Genomic DNA, 15,788 nt, shown 5'->3' with positions numbered 1-15,788 from the left:
CCTGCATTGTGGGAATATGGGTAAAACTTTATTCTTGTCAGGAAAAGCATTATAAAGCATTTATTCACTATGTGAACACTGAACACTGAGCAGTGCTGAAAAACTCCACTTTAAAGGAAAAACTTCTTCATTCAAGGTTGGTAGAATGGTAGTTTCTAGCAATAGTCAACATGGGTGGTAGGCATTTGAAAGGAACATTAACCTAAACCTTTTCTGACAAATGCACTAACTTTTGACAGCTAAAAATATCAGTGATAAGGTCTCTTGCATTATATGTCCCAAATAATCTGCAAGAAGCATCAATGACGAAGTGTCCAATCCAAGATCTTACAACACACGAAAAGAATACTTCTGTTTCAACATTTATAAAGCATATACATCGTTGGCAAGCTATCAGTTACAAAACATGTTTAAACAAGCTATTGGCAATAGCTTGCATTAGTAAATTATCACGTCCACAAACAAGGTAAATGTGTGTACTGAATACTGCCACCTTGTTTTGTCAAAATTTCGTCAACCCATTGAGTGTGTACAAGAATAACCAGTACCACAGTATACTAACATCATAGGCTAACTTCCATAAAAGGAAAAAGAAATTAACTCATCTACATTATGTCATGTATCAAATTTCATTAATTCAATGTTTGTCAGGTCTACTGCCACAAACATGCCAGAGAATGAAGAAGAAGGCGAAACAACATAGGTCCTCATAGGACTATGCAAGAACATATGCTGCCAAACACAAACACTTAGGAATTTCAGCACACCAATAAAACTATTTTTAGTAATTTAATGTTTTTCAAGAGCACTATAATGAAACTAAGCTGTAAATTGCAAAAAAATTGCAACTTTTCCAGAAAAATATGAAAAAAAACAAAAAAACCAAAAAAAACCAAAAAACGAGTGTTTTTTTTGGCTCAAGTTTTTTTTGAAAAAAAACACGTTTTTTTTAAAAAAAAACGGTTCGTTTTTTTTGCATTTACATCTCTAGTCAGAACTGATCGATAGGAAGATTTCATGACGCCTATTTTAGAAAAAAATTGTTCGCACAAATACGTTGAGCCAAAAAGAGCCATTTTTGAAGCCATGAGTTTTTTCAAATGTGGAAAGTCATTTTAGTTGAAATGTTTTCGGTAAAAATCGCCAAGATTCATTTTTAAATAGGCCTACATTGCTTTCAAATCCATTTGCTCTTGAAGATCAATCAGTCCAAGTTACATCGGCTGGTGCTTTGTCAATGTCTGTGTTGAATGGCGAAGACAATATATATTCCAAACAAATGTTCATGAGATTTGAAGTCCTTGAAACGAGCCAAAAATTCATACAACAATTTTTCAAGTTGGTCTGCAAATTCATTTTTCTTCTCAGGATGCATTCCATAGTCTCTCAAAGTTGGAAAGTGGAAAAAATGTTCTGTCTGTATGTGAGCTTTCCAAATTCGTAATTTGTTCATAAAGCCTTTTATGTGACCATACATTTTTACGTTCCAAATGATTAAATACAACGGATTTGCCGTGGCCGGTGGGAGATTTCTAAAATGGTTAACAAAAGGTGCTAAATTTGCAATACAATAATCCACTCCACAATGAATTGTTAACACGTAGGCCTACCAGACTAAACTAAATTACAAACACGTTTCACGGGGCTCGCACAATTCAAAATTAGCACATCTTCGCGGGCCGCACAACTTTTCTTCGCGGGCCGCACGTTGCACACCCCTGATGTAGGCTATTGTGTGCAGCCGCATGCGGTGCTCATACAATTGAGGTTTTAGTATGTTTTTTCACAATTTACTCGCTTTGCTCGCCCAATCAAGTTTGGTCAAATACAACGAATGCGTCTTAGACAAAAGATATAATATTGAAGCTCAAAAAGCGACAAAAACAACGTAGTAATTGCCAAAGGTTTCTCAGGGGCAAGCCCAAGTCCCCTGTCAATCTTTGATCTCAACATGTTGATTGCGCTTGGAATTTATTCGTCGTTGAAACTTTGGTGCCCTCCAAATTTTTTTCTAGATTGGCTACCATGTAGCGCAGTAATTCATATAGCTTACATCACTTCATTTTAAAATTTTACAAATAATGCAATCAAACGTGAAATTTCACACGTAGACCTGCACACTTAGACCTGCATAGACCTGCAGCGAAATTCTTAGTGTGCCGTCGGCAAAAAAAGTTTGAAAATCACTGATCTAGAGACCGAATAAGCGAAATAGACAACGAATCCACAAGCCGGCTGCATTGCCGAGTGGTGAGAGCCCTGGAACGACATTCGAAAGGGCGCCGGCTCGACACCGCGCAAGAGCATGCAGCTGTGTCTTTGGTAAGACACTTAAAGGCATGCCTGAATGTGGTCACGAAGATTGGCTGCCTTGCCTTCCTGTCCACTTAATCTAAATCTTCAATCACCAGGCGTAAGCCTGGATACGACAAACAAAAACAACTAGCCGTTCCGTTAAAAATCGAACGAGGCTGTTTACCAGGCATTTAGTTAAATAACATGATATACATGTATCATGTTATTTAAGCCGTTCTGTTTTTATCATATAAAAAAAAAGGCCAGATTTCATTTTTAGCTAAACGCCGATATCAGACGCATTGCAACAACGCGCCTGGAGTATAACCTATTGTGAAAATCTGTACACATGCAATGTTAGCCTTTCATACCAAAATCACCTTTTGGAGACCACGCTGAAAACCAAAAAATTTAAAAATACGTTAACGTATTATATTAATTCAACTTACCTCAAAGTTTGCTTTCATTATTGTATACCCTTAGACTGACGTAATCCAAACATCGTACTGTATTATATTGTTTATGATGAATTTAACCGCATCCAATCGAAGTCTAGCAATGATATATTTATGACAACTCCATTCACACAATTTATGAACTCTGTTTGATTCTTCTTGTTTTGCAATATTTCTTTATTGTTTTCAAAGTGCAGCAGGTTTGGCCTGCAGTATTACAGGCTATAGTTTAATGCACTTAGGTTTGCAAATGTAAATGCAAACATCAATTAACATCGTTTGGAACGTAAAATTTATTACACGCATTTCAATCATAGTTTTTGTTTTATAAATTGATAAAAAGTTTTATTGCACAGAATATGTATTTTTTATGGCAGTTGTGGCGAAATAAATGACAGCCTATCAAAAATCTCTATCCTTGCGAGTCTCGCCAAATCTGGAAGAAGATTATTTTATGATTTTCAAAAACTATTAGGCTGACTGTCACTGAAGTAGGATTGCTGTCTGATGAATAAGTATCACAATTTTGTTTGGATTCAGGCGAGTTTCGCATGCTTATTAGCCATGTTGGCAGGTAATCTTGCTTCAAAATTGACAGCACAGCACTGCGTTAATGAATGGCAATTCACTTAAAGTTTCTAACACAAAGATTTTGTTAAATAAACTTCCCATCATACGTCATATTACTCATTACAAAGAAGACCAATCAGCTTTGAGATGATGATTAAAACAAGTCCAAATATTTTGTTCAATTTCGATCACCGTTGAAACAAAAAATTAAGCTGGTTTTTAACAACTACGACTTGTCTCTAACAACTGCGACTTATCCGTGATTTGTATAATACACGTGATTGAATTAGCCTACTTAGTAAAATTACCAGAATGTTCAAAGACGCAAGAATGTATGACAGAAATTTCTTAGGTTTTTGCAAAGAAGCAGCAAAAAGCTAAGTAGCATATACTGTACCTAACTCATTAATCAGTAGCAAACATCTATGGTGTTCGTATTTAGCCTATACCACGATAGATTTTGATTATAAAGCTTTTTAAATCAGACTTCAATTGTTCATTGAGAAAATAAATGCATTTCTTTATCAAATAAAACGTTTAAAAATTTGGTATTTTTAACCATTTAAAAGTTTGGACATAGGTTATTAGTTATTACATTCCAAGATGTTGTATGTGGCCTTCCATGTTCAGCTGCAACCGTGTTACTCCGACCCATACGACAGGTGAAGCTGCCTGCACTGAGAAGTGCACTTGCTCAAGATAAGGAGGATGAGTTCCTCTTGTTGGACACCGGGGCCGAGGTTTATCCTTTTATCTCCCCGGCTGCCCTGTGAATTGCGGTCTCTGCTGGTTGTTGCCATTTACTTGACAAACATGACTTACGGGGACTCACCACAATCCACAATGATTGTCGAATAGACGCCTTTTGTTGGAATAATATTTTCGACCTAATAACAGTGATATAAATAGGCTATACTGAGTACTATTCAGTGAGTTGGCAATTTGTTCTAGCAAGAAAGCAAGCCATTGATGCTTTTTTATTTTAAAATTTTTACAAAAAGCTGATTTTGATGTGGTGTCTTCTGTTAGAAAACCTCTCATTTTTTTCTGTTTTACTAATTGTTTATTTTTAAATCGGTTTTGAATTGTAGTAAGTAAAGGTAACGGTCACTCAGTTACTCAGCTTTGAGGAATGAGAAGATAAGGTACTCATCATACTAGGCCTTCCGCACCAGCGAGAGTAGAGTGGCCAGTTTCTTTTTCTCTGGCGCCTTTCCTTCAGCAATTATGGTCATCTAATTTATTTCACCCTGGGTGGAGGTGAGCGGTGTTTATCCACAACCAGCTAGCTTAAGCTGGGTGTCGAACCAGGTTTGCAGTATTGGAAAGCCAGCGCATCATCCGCTGCACCATTCTACCACTAAATTGTATTGCATATTAATACTTTGGGTGATTAAAGGTGCAATATATGCTTTTGCAACAATGATACGCTACGTAGAAGTACGACGTAAGTGCAAATGAGATGCAGATATGATTTTAGATAAGATTAGATTACAGAAACAATTAGCTTCATGTTAAGGATGCTGTCATCAAGTTGTCATGCTAATTTTTCGTTTGTGACAAACACTTCCAAGAATGAAATGGTATAAACAGTGTATTGCTTCAAAGCACAACTTTATGAAAAATGGTATCTTTTCAATGAGTTTGTAAAATTGCTCAGAAATGCTGTTTTATTCTAATTATTAAAGAGTCAAAAAAGTATGAAAGGTCAGTTGCTAAACAGTTATGCGTAATCAGACGTAACTCAGCAACAACACTGCATTTAACATTATAAAAACGCGAAGGTTTTCGGCTAGTCATGCAGTCCTTTTCAAGCCTATAAGAAAAATATTCTAAAAGAAATACTAAAGAATCATACAGTATCATAGCAAAAAATCTGGTCAAATCTAAACATTTGAGAAACTGCTTAACATGCTCACACAAAATGATAACTGAAAAATTACGCAGCACAACGGGTCAAGTATTTGAGAAATAAAATTAATTGTTCAGAGAAGGACTCAAGCAGATTTAAGCAAAATGGACAGAAGCGAGCAAATTTAGCAGTTTTTTTACCATATTTTTTGCTGTGATATTGTATGATTCTTGGGTATTTTTTTTAAAATACTTTTCTTATAAGCTTGAAAAGGACTGAATGACTAGCCGAAAACTTTCGCTTATTGTTTTTTGTTATTGTGTTGTTAATTGTAGTGTTGTTGCTGAGTTATGTCTGTTTAAAGTTATCTCTCTACCCAAATTGAGTTATGCGCAACAGAAAAGAAATGTTCAATAACGTCTTTATATCTATTAATAAGTAACGATATGTTTTTTAATTGTTGGTCATCATAGATCTAACACTTTTTTTCTATTATGTAGCCTATAGAAAAGACTTCTTTGAACACGAGCCAGGCCTAGTTAATCTGCAGAATCATGGTGGTTATTAGAAAACGCTATAATAAGAAAGTGTTGTATTGTCGGTTTATTTTCAGAATTATTAACACGTCAACGAAAGAATCTGTGGATACCAACTAGCCAAATTACCACTAGCGCTGTAGATTATGCTTAAATTTGGAAACACTGGGCGACAACAATTTTAAATGTTTTTCTCTGATTTAAAGTAAAAGAATTTTGGCCATTGATTAGGCTGGCTAAGGCTTTAGAGAATGAATGAGGAAGGACAGATGCCATCGTAATTTGTAGCAAAAATATCAAAAGTAGAAAGAAGGAAGTTGTGTTTGAAGAAGTACAACACCAGCGTCGAAGAAGTTATTGAACATGACGAGTAAAAGTTGATTCAGGCGCGATCTGTAAGAAAGACAGAACACCGAAGAGAGCGAGTGAATAAATCAGTATTCAGCAGCAACTTCTCTTACAACTTAGAAGCAAGTTTACTTTTCAGTTGCTCACATATCATTACTTTTAATTAACTATTCATTACACATGTGCTGAAAATTAAAATAAATTTCAGTTAGCTACCAATTGTTAGTGGCAGCGCCTGGTTTAGGACAAGCATCGGTAGGCTATGTAGCGGCAAAGGAAATGTTGTAAATTCTAAAAAAGGGGTGCAAGTACTTTTTTAGGCCATTTGCTGTAAAACTGTTGGACGTAATTTCTAAATCCTTTTATGCCAACTAGGAATTAATCAGAGAAAGAACGGTATCTAGTGACCATAAGTTGATTATTATTATTAACTGATGTTATTGGCCGAAATACTTTGACGCAATGAACGTTCTGTCTGTATGTGATCAAAATTCTAAAGTGTAGTCAATGCACAGCATAAACAACATGGAGCTATGTCAGTATGTCATCAGTTCTGTGAACCCGCACGCATGGAATGTCAGTGTTGTTTCTTTTTAAATTGGTGACAAATACAAAACAAGGCGTGTTGAGTCATGAATCGTGTTCAGGAACACCTACCACTAACTAACATGGTTTAATCACGCGCGTGAAAATTTTTAGTCAAGAATTTAATTTTTGTTTTATCTCAAATCTTTTGTTTCTGTTTTATCTTGTTTCGTCTTTCTACGGGAAAATTAGTTTGTAGCCTAGAAACACTGTTGACAAGGCTAAGCAATGGTTGATGAACCAGTCATAAGTGATTTAAAATTGTATGAAAGTCATGACATGGGCTATGTTGTTACCTAGCGTAGGCTAAGTGAGAAAAAATCAAATATAGCCTATGCAACTTGGAGGAAGAGCTTGAATTTAACGTTTCGATAAACGAAAGCTTGTGGTCCCAAAAAATAACGAAGAATATTAAATTTGTCGCTTTTCTGCGTTGCTATAAGGATTTTAAAAGTTCCCTTTTCATTTTTTCGCTTTAGGCTACTCAAGACTAGGATTGTCAAGCATGTGTGTTCAAGTCGAGCCATGCGGAAATGCAGCAACTGTTTTAACCTTTGTGATGTGTTTCAACATAACTGATATAAATTTATACGATAAACGTTTAACAAAATAAGATCATGATAAACGTTATACAACTTCTTGCCAAATACTCAAATTGCAGGATGTGAGGTTTAGGCTTGCCAAGCTATGACAGAAACTCGTGACTAAATGAAATAGCACAAGAGGCCGTGCCGTTCTTATCTTTTCCAGTTTCAAAGCATGGTCTTTGCTTGGTCGCTCTTAAATCTATGTCGGAATCTATTTTCGGGCAGGCTAGCCCTTTTTTCCTGCAATGTTTTGCTAAAAATCTAGAAGTTACTTGAGAATTTCAGACACTTCAGTTGATACAGGCAATTGAGTCGACGCACGCTTTTTGCGTCAGACGTAACTTTATGTAGGCCTACGTGCTTTTTCTGCAGCGACTGTGTTCTACGCAATAGATTATACAAAAATATCTGTTGAGTAGCCAACAGTATAACAGAATCATCAAACTGACTTTTAACTTAATCTTTTTTAATAGAACAGTCAGTATCTTACTGCTTAAATTTCTGAAAGAATATTTGAAAAAGAAGCTGCAAGTATGAAATGCAAAGTGATGATTTCGCTTGTGATTTTCACCTGTTTGCTTTTGGATTATTATTGTGCAGGTAATAGAACAGAGTTTGTTTCATTGACGAGTTTGTGAAAAAGCTTAATGTTTTTTTGAAGAAAGTAGGCCTAAAGCATCTTTACATGGTGATGAAACAGGAAGAATTTAGATATTTGATGCCTAACCAACTAATCATTGCATGCAATTTCAACCTGTTGTTCTTCTTTACCAGTCAAACAATCGGCATCATCATTCATTATGTCTACAGTGTCGCTACTTTGACATAATTTGTGAAATTTAGTCTACTGGTCTCTAGTTGTTGTTCAAATATCACTCAATAGTTTCCTCAACTTCGTTCTTTTTTTTTTAAATAAAGAAGTAGTCGAAATAGCAATGTTGCCGCATTTTGTCGCATCCGAAAATCTTTATGCAGTGTTATACTACAATGCAATTAGCCTATAGAGAAGCGTTATGGAGTTTCATCAAAATGCTCGATTCAACTTTTTTTAGAACTAGCTCTAACCAGGCACCTGTCAAATTCTTTTTGACTCCAATTAGCCTACCGTACCGACATCGACCTTATTTGAAAATAACACAAGTCAGTTGACATTTCGTTACACACAGCTCATTTTTAAAGCATGAACTTCTTCAAATTTTGTATTTATTCTCTTTTTAAAGTTTTCAAATTTGTATTTATTCATAATGTTCATTGTTTAGAAGCAAATCAACGTCAGAGTGTCGAGCCCTCCAACAAGTCTTCGTTTGAAAATATGGAGATTGGTTATTTCACAAAAGAGCGAGTGCTCCACCGAACAGCGGTCCAAAGATGTCAATCATGGAAAGGAACGTTAGTTGCTATTAAAAACCAGAGAAAACAGCAACACATTGAGGAAAATATGCCGGTAAAGGAAAACTGTATATCGTACTTCTTTTATATCGGATTGGTTCGCTATGGTGATCATTGGAGATGGCCCGATAGAACAACCTTTCGAGAGGGAGTCAATTATTCAAATTGGAGAATGCACGAAGATGAAAGAAAAGATCCTTGCAGCGAGGAGCCAAACGGATACAAGACATGCTTACCACCAAGGACAGTGCCTCGAGTACAAAACGCAACACAGATATCAGCCTGTTCGAAAGCAACAACTTCATCTGTTGGAGATTGGTTTGATAAAGATGGGAGAACTTCCAACTGGTACTACATATGCGAAAGACCGAAACGCAAATCCACAATTACGAGTAAGTTTATGGTTAATTAATTTTAGAAGCCGCTGTGCAAGCGTACGATTGTATTAGTCAAGTAATTTGAAGTAAACGCAATTGCAAAGTTGTAACTTACTATTCAATAAACATCGTTTGATTTTTGACTAGCATAGGCCAATTTTTATCGGAAAGTTGGTTAGATTTTTATTTTAGTAAATGTTTGTAATTCGCATGCCCAGTTTATAAAAAACTTCAACCACAAAAATATATCTCTTATCAAAATATTTCTTCATGACAATTTTATTTGAGTAACAAATATGATATTTTTCAGGGCGCATAGCATCAACCACATTGGCACCAACCTTGAAACAAACGACTCAAGCTGAAGATACCACACAATCACGCGAAACAACTACACAAGCAGTAACGCAGCAGACGGATATGGATAGTATGACAACCGCCAAGTCTGCTTTAAAGCTGCTTTCGAATGCAACTACAACAGTTAATACCAACCCAACGTCATTGGCACCCTCACCCAGCACTATGGTCGTTACCGAACAAGCCATTTTGACATCACAATCTTCAACCATCGGTACCGATCACGCCATCACGACAGCCTCTGTGGAGCAAACCAGTAACAGTGACATACTAACCACAGCTCAAAGGCAATCACAAACAGATAAATGTTTGTTGGATTTATTAAATGGTGAAATTGGTGTCACTGGCGAATGTGAGCTTTCAAAGACTTTTGGAGAAGACTTTGACCTGAGTTTATGGGAAGAAAACCTCAGTCAAAGTTTAGGTCGCCTTTTCTTAGTGCAAGATGAAATGATTGTAAGAACAATTAGCTTTCCAGGGATCACTGTAAGCTTGTTTAAAGCGAATACTCAAAACAATTTATCAAAGATATTTAACATGAGTACAAAAGCAGTCGACCGTGTTATAATACCATTTGACAATGAGAAGGAATCTCGTAACAGTTTTTTTGTGAATTCGAGAGTGCTTTCTAAAATTCCACGTCCATTTTCTATTGTAGCAGCCGAAATTAAACCACCGTTACAAAGCGAAGAGTATGTAAAACACGCAAAACCGATACGACAATTTACCCCCAATGCAACTGAAGCAAAACACTGGGAAATAAACTCTTTCTTTAACACTTTACCTTCTGAAGGAAGCATTCTGTCATTTAAACTGTATATTCCAAGCGGGAATTCTTCTGTGCAAGTAAAAACTCTAAGCATCCCCGTTGAACCAATTGTAAGTCTCGAAAACGATGACAGTGTCTCAAAAATCGAACGCACTGGCAATTGGAAAATTCCTTACGATGGTGTCTCTTACTCGTGTAGATTTTTACAGACATCCTCGGCTGGAGTAAAGTCGTGGTCGACTGATGGTTGTTTTGTTAAAGAAATAGCAGACAAAGTTGTTCATTGTAATTGTAACCACACCACTTCTTTTGGTGTCATCGTGGCTGTTAGGACTTTTTTCATACCTCCCGTTGTTCCTACGGTGGCTCTCGTTTTGGAAATATTGACTGTATTAGCATTGGCAGTGACCGTAATTCTACTTTTATGGTTAAGGAAGCGTATGCATAGTGATCGAACAGTCATGCAAATAAACCTAGCTTTCTCCTTGCTTTTAGCTCATGTTTTCTTCATACTTGGTGACTCTGCTGTGAGGCACAGCGAACCTTCTCTTTGCATAGTATGCGCTGTCTTCTCGCAGTTTTTTGTTGTCACTACAGCTTTTTGGATGCTCAACGAAGGAATTGTTTTAGTTTTGAAAACTTACAAAACCGCCCTGTCTTTTAGTGTAAAGAAAATCTTCCCATACTTAGCGCTTGTTGCGTGGGGTTTTCCTATTTTTTACATCTCAGTTTGTGCCGGTGTTGCTCTCAACAACGACATATACTTGGACAAGAAAAACTTTACAACAAATGACGCTGGGTTTCCTTATGCTCGCTGCTGGGTGGGCGTGGAACATCATATGATATACACTGTAGTTGTTCCGGTGTTCCTCGTCTTGGCCATCACAACAGGAATCGTAATCAAAACATCTATTGCTATCAACAAAATGAGCAAGGAAGTAAAAAGAATGCAGCCACGTGGAAAGAGCTTAAATATGAGTCCTTCAAATGTTTCTGTATCGACAAATGCATCCAGCACGTTCTCTTTTGCAAGCGAAGGCAGTATAAAAGCCAAAAAATCTGCCTCACGGCATGCTATGGTGGCTTTGAGAGCAGTCGTTTTGCTTCTTCCGGTGCTAGGCATTACTTGGTGGTTGGCGTTTTTTGTCAATATACCCTATCTGGAGCTGCCATTCGTCATCATTCATAGCATCATAAGCGGTTTGCAAGGCGTTTTCATATTTTACATTTACTGCATTCAAAATTCACATTTTCGTCGTGTGTTTGACCGGAAATGGAAAGAGCTTTCCAATAGCCACATGGGAACTGACATGTACAGCCAACGATCTTCAAAGCATCATTCTCATACCGGCCACAGTCATATTAGATAAAGTCTTGCTGCGACTGATCAATTTTCCATTAACTGTGGCGTGATGGTTGTATACGCCGGCTATACATGTTCTTAAAATCCTCTTTTATACAATCTTGTATACAAGCTCTACTGTATAGAAATCGTTTACAAACAAACGATTGACATATTTTCAAACACAAAATTGAGTAACCAAAAGTTTTCAATTGCTATCGGCGTATGACATTTTGAGAGTATTTTATATTTCATGCTGTTCTGTTTGGACTGGTCTTGTTTTCTCAAACAAACAAAAAAGTAAAAACGCACCAGATTGGAATCAATAAAACTTAACTAAAAAACGAGTTGTGACATCTGATTTAGTAGAAGTCATGACTTCGTTTATGGATGTTTCACTTTATAATTTTTTATTAATTTGCTCATATGGATGTGTTGTGATTTGGAGGAAATTTTATCGTTTAATTCGATTTAGATTTGTGGAAGAGGATCAATAAAAAGTGTAGCCGGCTGCAAATAGATCCGCAACTTATTTTATTAAATATTTTTGTAAGGTTGACAAATGTTATTTATTCCCCACTGTTGCTGCATTAGATGTTTAAGAATGTTGTTTCGTCATTTGGCCTTGCATCGGGGTCAATTGCACCCGACGATCTGTTTGGAGGATTAAATTAATTCTGATTACATGCATAATGAGTTGATTGACCGGGTGGTTTAACCTATGAATAAGTTGTCTCGACAATTTTCTGAAGCCCAAATACATGCACATTGCACAATAAGTTGAACTGACACGTTTCAAGTTTGGCACCGGCATTAAATTGCAGCCTGCGTATGAAGATCGATGACTTTATAATTCATGCTTTTATTTTGTATCTACCTTTCATTCTATTTGATCGTATCGATGCCGTTGGAAAGCTACATGTGCGGTAGCATTTTCAATAAAATGTAAAGTTGATGTTGAAAAATGTAAATCCAATTGCAGATGTATTTATGAGATTATGTTTAGCTGATTTGAATATTTCTTTCAGCAAAAAAATTACACGAATTTGAACGTCCAACTTAAGAAATAGCTTATTGAAAGATCTGTTGTTTTTATTTAACTCGATATGACTTGTGTGTTACAAAATATGGTTTGTGGCGTTTCGCAATGCTTAAAAGCATTGCAAACTTACTTCTGAAAACATCGTAGAATTTGAAGATTATTATCATTACTGCAATATACAGTATTAAAGCTATTTTTCAATAAGATACCTTTCGTGGATTAATTAGGCCTTTGCAAATGGTACTAACAGATAAATGGAAATAATAGTGTTTATTAATCCAAACAACTTGCTTGATACAGAGGCGTGGTAAAATCAGCAATGCAGTCAGTTAGCTATGCAGAATTTAAATCCAAGGGAAATAGTTTTTCATTTAAATGTTACAAAAAATGCTCATTGAAAGTTGTAGTTTGATTTTTTGTTTCGGAATTACATAACCGAGTCTGATGGATATATTTGATACTACTTTTCATTCTGAGTATTCGGTTTAATTGGCAAGTCTTAATAAACTTAATTTCATTCAAACGATTAGTTTATATATAAATAATTGTACGGTAATCAAAACTCCCAAACCTCTGACCTGCAAGTTAAAAGTATTCTAAATACCATTTTACCTTTTTTTCACATATAATTTTTAACCATTTTGTAACGCAGTTTTGTCAGTTTACTCTTCGGCGAACGCTCGCTTTAATAAAGCGATTATTTAGTTATTGGTATGCATAAGAATATCTTTGCTAATAGGTGCGATGATTGCTTTTGATGCCTTTAAAAAAAGATACTAAAAGTCATTTTTAACAAGGCAAACGTAACAAAATGGATTGCGCGTTTTATTTTTGATTCAATTTTTGTAGAGAGGTCAGTTTTTAAACCATAGGAAACAAAAGCAAGTAACAACATAGCATTTAGCATGATATAAAAGAAAACAAACCTTTGCATGGCCTAATTTTACTCAAAAATTTGGGTCGTCAATTCGCCAAACAGTGAAGTATGCTTCTATGAAGCAGTCTCTGTCGCGTCATGCGGTTTTAAAAAACGGTACCCAGCTAACCTATTAATTCGCTTTTCATTGATTCAACGTCTACAGACGTTGAATCAATATGTGATTGGACTAATTTGCCTGCTGGGCAGAGATTGTGTTGTTTCTTTATGCTTGCTTCCAGACAACGTTCCATCCAACGTCTACAGACGTTGAATCAATGTGTTGATTTGCTGTCTGGGTTCTTGCGTCAGGCAACAAAAATATCTCGGCGTGACGATGCGTTTACATCGTAAATATGAAAGAAAAGAAACAAGCGTCAGGTCGCTCAACTAGCAGTTGTGAGGCGACAACGAGTGGTGTAAACTAGGCTACACTGTGTAGTGCTATTAGCATCATTACTATTATTATTAAAATAATTTCCTATAATCTAAAGCGACCCCCCAATCATAATCATGAACACTTTTTTGTGCTGAAGTGTAGCAATTTTATCTTTTACGATTATTGGAATGTTAATGCTAATAGCTGACTTTTGAGGATGTTATGTTAATGTTTGTTTGAGTGATTGTTTACGAGGTAAATCGTCTGAGAGCTCAAATGATTCCTACAACTCATTTTGGTGGCTGGGCAAAATTATAAAGATACTTCGAGTCAATTCAACATCAGCGATGGCATAAATAACAATAATATAACAAACATGCAAGCATTTCTTTCTGGTTAATCAAAAAGTTGGCATGCAACAAGCAAAGTTTGTTGCGGTGTGCCGTAGGCCTGCTAGTGAATCATGTCAAATTATACGAGCAGTTTTAATGAGGCTTTGGCGATATGTCAGTGCCGGATAACGCATTTATTTTTCATAAGGTCTCATAGAATATTTTGATATAAATCTAAAATTGCAACTGTTGCCTCATAAAAATTTAAACATTATTATAAAATATTTATGATCAAGAAATAAAAAAAAGAATACACTAGTTCCTTGGTGGTTGGTCATACAGCGGCAGTTATGTTATTATCAAAACTATCATCTCTCAATCCAGCACAAATGTTGTCAAGAAAGGGATACAAAAGACACCGTTGCCTGCAGTCCACCCACGACATTTCTACATGAACTAAAGACATAAAGCGCAGAACTTGGATGGCTTGACATCGTCTTTCGTTCCAGAGTTTCACTTTGCACATTTTTAGTTTGATTATGAGTTAGTCATTTTTTAGAATTGAGATAATCCATCGTTAAAGTACCACCGATATGGTTGAGACATTTGAGACAACCTTTTTCACTTGATTAACAACTTTAAAGTCACTTCTAACTTAAAATAAAGAACTTTCTTGCTGTCCGTTTCCAAAAGCAATTCATATCACTTTGTTCACACTTTTTAAGTTTTGCTTGGAGCGGTATTCAAATGCAGACACCGTAATGTTACTTTAATCTGTGTAAGGCTCTAGGCCATTTACACCTCACTTTGGTTCGAATTTGGAATGCTACTTTACATTCGTTTTAGAGTAACTATTCGCTCTTGCTAAAAATATCTGACAATCTTGTTTGGCGACTCCAAAATTTGTATCAAGTTATCGTGTTGCGTATCGCTATTTCGAATATTAAATTCTTTTCAGCACAATTTTATAACAGGCGTAGTAAAAATAATATAATTTGTATATTTATAATTAGTAACTTGATAGAATATGGAGTCGTCGTACATTGTTCTTGAATATATAATTATCTGGCAGTGCATCCTATGGATCCGTAATTGGGCTTCTCTCTAGCACCAGCTTGCTGGGCGTGCAATTGTTCTCTTTGCGTTATACTGCCTTTCTCATAATTTTTGCATTTTAATAGATAGTGACTGTATCATTTTGATCCATTTTAGGGCTTTTTGTGTCACTTTTGTGCGAGGATGGCTTGTCTCTTCAGAATCCCTCCCTGGCGTTTGTCACTCCGTTTTACTAATGTATGACTTAATTCTCTTCATAATGTACATAATATTGTAACTACTGCTCGAAGACTAAATTTATTTGTTTCTTAGCAATCGAAAAATACTTGCTGGTTTCTTTCTAAACTTAACTGCTGCATTCTTGAATTGACCTACTGAAGATTTTACTATGCCTGTTATAAAGTTGTGCTGAAGAATTTTAATATTCGAAATCGCGATAGCGATACACAACAAGATAACTTGATACATTTTGGAATCGTCGTACATTGTTCTTGAAATATAGAATTATCAGGCAGTGCATCCTATGGATCCGTAATCGGGCCTTCTCTCTAGCACCAGCTTGCTGGGCGTGCAGTTGTTCTCTTGCGATATATTGCCTTTT

Source organism: Aplidium turbinatum, chromosome 8 (genome assembly GCF_918807975.1).
Source record: "Aplidium turbinatum chromosome 8, kaAplTurb1.1, whole genome shotgun sequence".
In the NCBI taxonomy this organism is placed as follows: domain Eukaryota; kingdom Metazoa; phylum Chordata; class Ascidiacea; order Aplousobranchia; family Polyclinidae; genus Aplidium; species Aplidium turbinatum.
This window is presented reverse-complemented; position numbering follows the sequence as displayed.